We start from the raw sequence: 7862 nt of genomic DNA on the forward strand, positions 1-7862 counted from the left end.
TTATTATTATTATTATTATTATTATTATTATTTTGTTTGAGTAGGCTTCACGCCCAGAGTGGAGCCCAATGCAGGGCTTGAACTCATGACCCTGAGATCAATACCTGAGCCAAGATCAAGGGTCAGTTGCTTAACCAACTAAGCCACCCAGGTGCCCTGCATTTTGCTTGAGATAGTACTTTGGCATCATGTGGTAATCATTCCAAAACTGTGCATACTTTCTGACCTAATAGTGACATAATTAGGAAATATGGTCTAAGGAAATAACCCTAACTTCAAAAATGTTTTATGAAAAACTATGTTTATCAAAGTGTTATTTATAATAGAAAAGAATCAAAAGTTAATTTTCTATCAGAACGGAAATAATTATTTATGATATATCCATATAATGGAATATTACAAATTCATAAAAAGTACAATGTGGGCAATTACTTACAATTACATTATATAAAAATAAAGTATAAAATTCTACTCAGCAATGTTAATAATACTTTTCTTTTGGAAGACTGGAATATGGATTGCTTTTTCCTCTTTTCTACTATTATGTATTTGTCAACTACTTTTTATCATTATATATTTTTTTAATTCAAGAAAAATCGATTACAGAGTTCACTGCAATAATCTATTTGGAGATTATGCTCTGGGCTTTTTCATATCCCAAGAAATTATATCATGTTAAATTAAGATTGCAAAGTATGCTTTCAAGGACTCTCAGGAGTAAGGAGCCGTACTAAAGATTCTTTGGCTCACCTAGTCTAACACAGAGGCAATAGCATTTGTAGAAATCCTGACGCTGGTTAGAATCAGTATTTATGGAGGAGTGAAAGAAAGCAGTAGCCAGTATAGCTGTGGCCTAAAGAGGGAAGAGCAGGTCAAGTATCAGCTGATGAGAGGAAAATATGGATAAGCAGCAGATCATATTTGCCCTTGTTTAACCTCAGGGTAACAGGGAGATTTTGAAAGCTTTCTGAAAACAAAAATGACAAAACTCAATGTACTTTCTAATCAGATCATTGACTTTAATTCTTTCAAAACATGCTCTCATTTTCTTTTCACAGACTCTATATGTTAAAATCCTCTTTTTCCTTCTTGATACTGGTAACGTGTGTTTTCTTTTTTTCCATTAACTTTTCTTGATAGCGGTTTATTGCTTTTATTATTTTTTCCAGTAAACCAAATTGTGGCGTTGTTAATTTTTCTCTATTACATATTTTATCTTCTATTTTGTTGACTAATGCTCTTGTCTTATTTATATGCATCATTCTACATTATATAGGTTACAGTTCTTTTCCTAGCTTAGTGAGATCAAATTTAGATCACTGATATTTTTAGGCATTTATTTTCTGATATATGCACTTAAATAGCAAATTTCTTTCTAAACTCGACGTTGACTGCATCTCACAAGTTCAATGGGTTTTGTATTCAATGGTATTCGGTATAAATACTGCTTAATTTCTATTCTCACTTCTTCTTTTGACCCATGGAATTTTCAGGGATACCTAATTTAACATTGAGAGTATGGAAATAATTTAGTTGTATATTTTGGCATTTGATTTCCCTGTTATTGTGATAAATTCATTCATAGAATTCTCAGTATATAATTTGGTATAAATTTTTCCATCCTAGTATTTCCATTTATTCATTTTATAGAATTCAAAGCAAATTTTCATTATTTATTTATTTATTTTAAGGTTTATTCATTTTTTGAGAGAGACAGAGAGTGAGAGGGGGAGGGGCAGAGAGAAAGGGGACAGAATCTGAAGCAGGCTTCAGGCTCCCAGCTGTCAGCACCAAGCCTGATGCAGGGCTTGAACTCACGAACTACAAGATCATGACCTGAGCCAAAGTTGGACACCTAGGTGACTGAGCCACCCAGGTGCCCCGAATTTTTCATCTTTTAATCTATTTCTCATCTTTTTCTTTTTTTTCCTTGAATATATTAGTAAAGGTTATTTTGTCCTTGTCTGATTTTTAACACTTGAGTTTGTAGAGGTGTGTTTATTGTAGTTTTATTCTCTCTCTTGTGTTCAATTATACAATCCTTTATATTGGCAAACATAGCAATATTTTTATAACCAAAACCTTGTAAATTTTAACATGCAGACAAACAGAGAGGAGGGCTGCTCACCTTAAAACTAAGCTGAGTAAAGCTTGGGTTTCAGTTTTATTAGGACTCAGTCTGTGTCTGGTTCATTTCTTATCTTGGCCCTTAGCCTCTAAAGCTTTCGACACAGGCCAAGCTCATATTCTCAGATGAGAGGTTGCATCCAAAATTGCAGATGCCCTCTAAAAAATGTACTTGCAGATGATCAGCTCACCTTTCCAAAATTCTGTCCTCAGCCAGAGTTCCTCTAGTACATGTTGCTTCCACAGCTTTCTAATGCGATTAAAAATTACCTTTTACAGGGATGCTTGGGTGACTTAGTCACTTAAGCGTCGGACTTTGGCTCATGTCGTGATCTCACAGTTTGTGGTTTATGGGTTCGAGCCCCGCATCCGGCTCTGTGCTGCCAGCTCAGAGCCTGGAGCCTGCTTTGGATTCTGTGACTCCCTCTCTCTCTGTCCCTACCCTGCTTGTGCTCTGTCTCTTTCTCAAAAATCAATAAACGTTAAAATTTTTTTTAAATTATCTTTTACATTTTATTTGGCTTTTCTCCCCCCTACCTGTTCTTAGTAGTAGCTTGATCTGTTACAAATTACTCCATCCAAATGCAGAAGTACAGATGATTTTATTTTCCGATATTTTACCTACCTGTAAGTTCTGATTTTTCTAAATTAAATATGAGATTTCATTTATAATAAATATGTAATGGAAACAAGGATATCTGATCCCACCATTTCTATTCAATACTTTACTGAAACTTCTACCCAGGGCAAGTAGGCAAGAAAATGAAATAAAAGTCATCCAGATTGGAAAAGAAGAAATTAAATAATCTCTATTTCAGATGGCATGGTCTTGAATATGGACTATCCTACATAATCCACTATAAAGCTATTAGAACTAATACATGAGTCGATAAGATTGTAGTATATGATATTAATATATAAACATCAATTGCGCTTCTGGATACTAGATTAATCATTTGTAAAATGAAGTTAAGCAACTCCATTGATAATAGATCAGTAAGAATAAAATACTTAGGTATCAATTTAACAGAAGAAGTGAAAAATTTATACACTGAAAACGACAAAGCACCATTGAAAGAAATTAAAGAAGATCTAAACAAATGAAAACACATCCCATGGTCTTGAGTCAGAAGACGTCGTATTGTTAAGATGGCAGTACTCTAAGCAGCAGTAACGCACTGCCCCAAACCCATCCACATTCTAATCTCTGGAACCTGTGAATATCCCCTTGTATGGTGAAAAAGATTTTGCAGATGGGGTTTAATTAAGGTTTTTGACAGGGAGAGATCACACTGGATTATCCACATAGATACAGTAAAATCACAATGGTCCTTATCAGAAGGACACAGCAGGAGTCAGAGTCAAAAGGCAAGGAAACCGCTGAAGCAGAGATAGGAGTCGAGAACTTTGGCAGTTTGGGAAGGAGCCACAAGCCAAGGAATAGAGGCAACCACTAGACACGGAAAAGGAAAGGAAACAGAGTCTCCCCTTAATGCTTCCAGAAGGAACCAGCCTTGTGGATACCTTCACTTCAGCTAAGTGAAACTTAGTTTGGATTTCTGACTTCCAGAACTGCAAAGGAATAAACTTGTGCTGTATTTGTAGAGAGGAACATGGAGTCTCTCACGTCCAGCAGGAGCCTGTGTCAAGCAGAGGCTTGTGTTCAGCAACAGGGCAAGCAGTTAAAGGTACTGCAGCTAGGAGATATCGCCAGGATTTGTCAAAAAAAAAAAATTTAATTCTCTAATATCCAGGTGAGACAGTCTTGGTCCTCCCTTGCCACCCTTGTAACATTTGCCTCTGGCCAAGGCGATGGTTGGCTTCACCTTTATTTAACTCAGGATGCATGTTAGTTTCAAGAGCAACTATATGGTTTGTTTACTGATTCACCTTGCGATCCCATTCTCTTCTGTGCAGATTGGGGATTCACCACAGCCTCTTAATCCATGGCTTTCGGTCACTCATCAAGCTCTCTTTATTTCAACATTTCCGGATCAATGTTATGAAGCATGGCTGGATTATATATTATATTCTGGGGTAGTCATTAGAAAAACTGATCATAACATGCTTGCAAAAATCTCACCATCTTCTGTCATGTGTAGTATGTGTTTTTCTGTCTCCTGAGGTCCAGGTAATTGCGCACCCCTTGCCAAATTTCATGACAATAATGTTTAAAAAGTCTCTGCAAGCCTTTCAGGATTCTTTTAAAGAGATAACAAGTTTTGCTTCTCCAGTCGCAGCAAAAATTTCACTGTAATTAATTTACCAGGTTTGAAAGTCTTGAAAGATTGTTGGTTGGATAAATTTGTGGTAACTCATGGTAAACACTGCTAAGGGACTTAATGAATCTACTCATAATCTGAGACGTTATGTTTTGGTAGCTACTGTTCTTTGCTAAGTAGCATCAGAGAAGCTAGAATGCACTTATTATACATGACTCCAACATGATATGACTGATCACCACAGCAGGCCTGGGTTTAGCCTGTTCAGAAAAGTAAAGTGCTCGTCAGCCTGGCCCAGATAATTCTTCCATATAACAGTATCACAAAAAGTGCTTTGCATCATAGGCTCCTGTTCTAAAATGTACCTAGGATTTTCAGATATAGAGAGGTCAATAGATCAGGGGATAATTGCCATTGAAAATATTGTCGTTTATACTTCCCAAGAGGAGAGGGCACAGCACTCCACACAGGACCACATGAGGAAGCACTACGGTCAATCAGGGGGCAGAAGGAACCAGGGCAAAGTGTGGCTCAAAGCCTTTATTCTGGTTTTTGAGGGAAGAAACAGGCAAGGTAAAGCAGGCAAACTAAGCAAGTTTAGGAATGGATGTTTGAATAATTTTGGTAGGCTCTGGGTTATAGTGGTGGTCCGTAGTTGTCCCATACCTGGATCTGGGGTGATTTAGGGCAGGGGGGATAATGTTCCCAATGGCAGGAGTCTGACAGTGAGACAGGCAGAGGAGTATCTGAAGGGACTGATTAATTTGCATGTCAAATGCATGCTCACAGGCAAGTTGTTAGCTGTCTCTCGGAATTAGCTAACCCCTCCCCAGGCCCACAGGGCCTCCAAATTGTCAAAGCATCAGAAAACACCGAAAACAAAACCCAAGATGAATAGAGCTCTATTCTCTTTGCAGCTACCTATCATATCTCTGTCAAGATATGGAAGGGCACACTTAAAGCATTTTTACCTGCAAGCAAAGCTGGCAAAGATTAGCAGCTTTGGGAGTCAGTTAGTTTGCATTCATCTGAAGCTTGTCTATTGCTACATTAAGGATGCCAATTCCTCCCAGGGGCTGTTTGCTTTCCACAAGTGCATTTGTTAACTGATGGCAAAGCCCAGCAAAGTTATTTGTTGCATATTGAATATGCTCCCCATTATAAGTACTAATGAAAAGCTATACCTGGAATAATCCTATTTGGGAACCAGGAATGTTGGGCATAGAAAACCTTGCAAACAAAACAGCAAGGACACCCAAGAAGTGTTCCAGTACACCAGAAGCTCCAAACATAGTGCCCAGATATGATAAGTTACTTGCAAAAAGTTCCTTATTCTTGTTGATCAATTCACAAAGTTCAATTATTTGCCTTTGAGCTGAGGGCTAGCACTGTTCACAAATTGAGGGCAGACACCATGTTTTCTCCAGAGCAGTCCAAGCGACAGAGGCAGCCTGAGCAGGCAGAGGTGACCATTGCGGGAGGAAGGGCCACAGTGAATCACAGGAAGGCCTCAAGACTTTTAGCAGAAATTGACAAGTTAATTCAAAAATCTGTATAGAAATCTAGGATGCCAAAATAACCTTCAAAAATAAGACCAAATCTCAAATTCAAATCTTACTACAAAGATATAGTAATCCAGACTGTGAAATCCTGGAATAACGATAAATTTATAGATCAACTGAATAGAATTGACAGTTGAGAAATAACCCATACAGGGGCACCTGGGTGGCTCAGTCGGTTAAACGTCTGACACTTGATTTTGGCTCAGGTCATGATCTCATGGTTCATGAGTCTGAGCTCTGCATTAGGCTCTGCACTGAGGGTGCAGAGCCTGCTTGGGATTCTCTTTCTCCCTCTCTCTATGCCCTTCCCCTGCTCTCTCTCAAAATAAATAAATAAACATTTAAAAAAAGAGAAAGAACCCATACATTTATAGTCAGTTTATTTCTAACAAGGGTGTCAAGACTATTCAATGGGTAAAGAATAATTTTCAACAGATGGCCCTCAGACAACTGAATATCTGCATGCAAAAGAATAAATTTGGATGGACCATCCACCTCACATTTTTCACAAAGATCAACACAAAATATGTTACAGACATAAGCATAAGAGCAAAAGTATAAAAGGCTTAGAAGAAAACATAGTTGTAAATCTGTGTGCCTTGGTTTAGACAGTGGTTTCTTAGATATAACACCCAAAAAAGTGCTCTTCAGCAAAAAAGATAAATTCAATGACATTAAAATTAAAGCCTTTATGCTACAATTGATGCCAATAGGAAAGTTAAAAGACAACCCAGAGAATCAGAGAAAATATTTGAAAATCACATATCTGATAATGGACTTTTATACATCTATAATATGTAAATATTCCTTACAACTCGATAATAAAAGGACAATTCAATTTAAAAATGAGAAAAGAAGCTGAGTAGACATCCCTCCAAAGAAAACATAGAAATGGGCAATAAACACGGAAAGACATGTTCAACATCGGTAATTATTAGGAAAATGCAACTTAAAACCACATGAGACACTAATTTGTACCCACTATGATGGTTATAATCAAAGAGATAGACAGTAACAAGTGTTGACAATAACGTGGAAAAGTTGGAATTCTCACTCACGGCTAGTAAGAATATAGCAGTGGCACAGCCACTGTGGAAATATTTTATCAGTTTCTCAAGATGTTAAACAGTTACCATTTGACTCAGCATTTCCATTCTAGGTGTGAACCCAAGAGAAAGAAAAATGTATACCCACACAAAAATTGTACATGAATATTCATAGTAGCATCATCCAAAATTGGAAAAAAAATGGAAATATCACACATGTCCTTCAATGAATAATTAAGATGTGTACCTAAAAAATAAAATGTTATTTGATAATAAAAAGGAATAAAGTACCAATACATGCTACAATATGGATGAACCTTGAAAACATTATGTTAAGTGAAAGAAGACAGTTACAAAAGGCCACATATTACACGATGCCATTTTTAAAAGAAGTTCAGAACAGGTGAATCAATAAAGACAGAAAGTATATTAGCCTAGGGCATAAGGCTGAGGTATGTGAGGGAGGAAGGATTATAGAGCAAATGTTAATGCATGTGGGGTTTATTTTTGAGTTGATAAAAATATTCCAAAAACTTAGATTGTGGTGATGCTTGTACAAGTCTGTGAATACATGAAGAACCATTGAATTGAACACTTCAAATGGTTAATTTCATTGTGTGTCAATTACATAACAATACGGATGCTAAAGAAGTTACACAAAAATGCAATGGAAATTACATTCAAGTATGAACACACAGTGTTATACTGAAATTACATCAAAATAAGATACTTGAATTATATATGGAAATATTTATATTTGTTTTAAATCTATTATTATTTATTTAAATGTATAATCATGAGTTTGGCAGTTGCTTACTAATCCAATTTCCATAATTCTGCCAACATCATTCAAGTTTTAAAGGAACCTAAAATGGGATCACCGAGCCCTTCCACATTTTTCTGCC

At 36.6% G+C, this 7862-nt stretch overlaps 1 pseudogene; it reads right to left on the reverse strand.

Annotated features, from left to right (window-relative positions):
• Positions 1-3982: 3982 nt before the first annotated feature.
• LOC115511448 lies at positions 3983-5722 on the reverse strand (annotated as a pseudogene).
• Between the last annotated feature and the right edge of the window lie 2140 nt (positions 5723-7862).

The sequence above is a fragment of the Lynx canadensis genome, chromosome B1, assembly GCF_007474595.2.
Source record: "Lynx canadensis isolate LIC74 chromosome B1, mLynCan4.pri.v2, whole genome shotgun sequence".
Lineage (NCBI taxonomy): Eukaryota > Metazoa > Chordata > Mammalia > Carnivora > Felidae > Lynx > Lynx canadensis.